Source organism: Eretmochelys imbricata, chromosome 1 (genome assembly GCF_965152235.1).
Source record: "Eretmochelys imbricata isolate rEreImb1 chromosome 1, rEreImb1.hap1, whole genome shotgun sequence".
In the NCBI taxonomy this organism is placed as follows: Eukaryota; Metazoa; Chordata; order Testudines; family Cheloniidae; genus Eretmochelys; species Eretmochelys imbricata.
Window position 1 is genome coordinate 221,999,373 of NC_135572.1, and position 3,586 is coordinate 222,002,958.

Below are 3,586 nucleotides of genomic sequence, written 5' to 3' on the forward strand. Positions count from 1 at the left end.
TCTGTGTGTTGCCCTTGCCTCCAGGCACCACTCTGCGCCGCTCCCATTGGCCAGGAACGGGGAACCGCAGCCAATGGGAGCTTCGGGGGAGGTACCTGGGGGCGTGGCAAGGGCAGTGCACGGAGCCCTGTGCACCCCCTCCCCCAGGGGCCGTGCAGGGATGTGGTTCCGGCCGCTTTCCAGAGCGGCGCAGCGTGGGGCCAGGGCAGGCAGGCAGGGAGCCTTCCCTGGCCCCGGTGCGTGCCGCTGCCACCCCGGAGCTGCTTTAGGTAAGCGGCACCAGGCCGGAGCCCGATCCCCTCCTGCACCCCGCCCCCAAACTCCCTGCCTGCACCTCGCACCCCTCCTGCACCCCAACCCCCTTCCCTGAGCCCCCTCATACACCCGTACCCCTCCTCTGCCCTAATCCCTTGCCCTGAGCCCCTTCCTGCACACGCACCCCCTCCCACACCCTACACTCCCTCCTGCACCCCAACCCCCTGCCCCAGCCCTGCATACAATTTCCCCACCCAGAGGTGGCCCTCGGCCCAAATGGTTTGCCCACCCCTGCAGTAGGTGTTCTGCTCTGAACATACTAAGTGCTGTATAATGCTAAGGAATCTGAAAAATCAGGACCTGGGTGTCTCAAGTTGGGCACCCAAAATCAGTTGACACTTTTGATCATTTTGGCCATAGTGTCTCTGGGCTTCAGTTCCCCATGTGTAAAATGGAGATAACAGCACTTCCCTGCTTCCCAGGGGTGTTGTGAAGAGAAATTTTTTAATGTTTGTGAAGCTCTCAGCTACCATAGGAATGAGCACCACAGAAAAGCCTGTGAGGAAATGAACAATTCTGTTTTAGGAGTTCAGTTTGGATGATGTGCAGTACATAAGGGCTGGGGCCACACATTGCACAATGAGTATAAAAAGAACGATTAACCATCCACCCATTCAGTCAGCACCACGTGTCCTGTGCACCGAGTGAGGCAGGGGTCCTGGGGCAAAAATAGCATTTGATCGTGTAATTAAAGACAGTATCACAATGGAAATACAAAAGGGGCTAATTAAGGTTACAGAGGACAGCACGCGTCTGGCATTCTGAATGTTTGAGTGCTTGACTTCCTTTTAGATACATAGCTTTATAGATTTTAAGGGCAGAAGGAAGCATTAGATCATATAGTCTGGCCTCTTGGGTAACAGGCTACAGAATTTAATCCAGTTACTCCTGAACTGAACCCAATAATTTTTGTTTGGCTAAAGCACATCTTCCAGAAAGGCATCCAGTCTTCATCTAAATACTTCAGGAGTGAATAATCTTCTGCTTCCCTTTTTAGTTTGTTCCAATGGTTAATTGTCCTCGCTATGGAAAATGTATGGCTTACTTCTAATATGAATTTCTCTGGCTTTAACTTCCAGCCATTTGTTCTTGTTTTGTCTTTCTCCACTAGAATAAGGAGGCCTCTACATACCAGTGTTTTGTCCCTGTGCAAGTACTTCTACACTAAAGTACTTATACAGTATAATCACATCATCTCTTGGTCTTCTTTATTAAAAATAAACAGACGGAGCTCCTAGAATCTCTCACTACAAGGCATATTTTCAAGCCCTTAAATCATCTTTGTGGCTCTTCTCTGCACCCTTTCCATTTTTTTTTAACATCCTTCTTAAAATGTGGACAACACACTGGATGCAGTATCGGTCTCACCATACTGTATACAGAGGTAAAATCATGTCCTTGGTCAGAAATTATCCAACAAAATAGAGCTTCATTGGAAAATGCAGGTTTGTTGAACTGGACATTTCCCATGAAAGTGAGTCGGGTGCAATGAACTTTCTCTAGACCACAGGCAGGGTTGTGGCAGAAACCTGCATGGTTAAGTGCCAGCTGGCTTGGGGGGCTCCAGCCAGCCCTGTCATGCAGACTGCCTTGGGGCCAGGTATTCCAGTTTTCTCAGGTCAGCTGCTCTGGGATAGCTGCACCATGTAGACTGCCCCAAGACCAGAGACCCTGGTCTTCTATCGTCTGCAGCTCCAGGGCAACCCTGCCATGGAGTAGGGAGTCCCGGCTTTAACCAGAGCTCAGCTCCCAGCTCCACAGCAGGGAATTTAGAAATCCTGGGATGGGATACTGATTCCCAAGGTCTGTTGCTCTGGGGCAGCCCTGCGTTGCAGACTACACCAGACCGGGGACTCCAGAGCTTTCAGACTCCCAGGCCAGCTGCCTATTTGGGACACCAGCTGGCCCAGGAGTTTGGAAGCCCAGGGGTCCCCAGTCCAAGGCAGTCTGCAATGCGAGAGAAATTGACATTTTTGTTTTTCTCTTAGCACTGTGAAACTGACAAGAATGTCAGTGTCACTCAGCATCTGCTGGTGTCCCTGGGAGCAAATTTCGTGTGGGACACACCATGTGTTGGTTTTTCCAGAAGAAATTTTGGAGGGGATTTCTGGTTCACAGGAAGTTTTGAAATAGCAAAATTTCCTGTGAGCTGGAAATCCTGCATTTCAGCCAGCTCTTCTCACTGCTCCCCTGCTTAAACCTCCAAGGATCACCGTAGCCTTTTCACAGCATCACCCTGGGACCTCTAGTTCTGTTGCTTGTCCACTACGACCCCTGCGAAGACCATGGGAAATATCTGTATGTTTACATATATTATGTGTACCTCTGTTTCTTTTATTGCTGTTTTGCCATTTCCTACCAGGGTTCAAAGAGTAACTCCTTGCTTGGAGCTCCCCACATGTCCCAGCAAGGCAGACAATGGCTGCAGAGAACCCAGTCACTGGTACTTAACTGACAATACGGGTGTCAAGGCCTTTGAACTTTTGCCTCTGACCAAGCTGGGCACAACCCCCCTAGCTTGGGAGAGGGGAGGGGCCCTTCAAGTGGGAAAGTTAAACAAAGAGCTTGGGAACTATGAAAAGGAGAGCCCTGATGAACAAAGAGGGAGAGGCAGGGTCTGCAGGGAAGGAGATTGAAACCCAGTCCCCAGAAGCAGGGGTACCTGGGATAGGTTGGGCCAGCCCAGGTTTTGAGGGAAATGCTGAGGATTAGGTAAGACATATGCCCGTTGGCCTTTAGTTGCCTTAACACTTTTCTCTCTGGTCACTGTGTTCCTATGGATACAGAAATAATATCACTCTCCTGGGCCTGGAACTATTCAATATTTTCATTAAAGATTTGGATGATGGAGTAGAAAATAAACTCATAAGATGTGTGGATGACACAAACCTGGGAGGGGTCACAAGCTCTTTGGATGAGAGTATTAGAATTCATAATGACCTTGATACATTGGAGAATTGGTTTGAAATCAGTAAATTAAAATTCAGTAAAGACAAGTACAAAGTACTAGACTTAGGAAGGAAAAATCAAAATAAAAAAATCCAAAATGGGGAATAACTGGCTAAGCAGCAGTTCTGCAGAAAATGTTCTGGGGGTTTACTGGATCACAGACTGAAATGGGTGATGCTGTTTTGAAAACAGGAAATGTCATTCTGCATTTTATTAATAGAATTGTCATATGTAAGACAGAGGAGGTAATTGTCCTGCTGTACTCAGCACTGGTGAGGCCTCCGCTGGAGCAGTGTGTCCAGTTTTGGGCTTTCTCTCTACA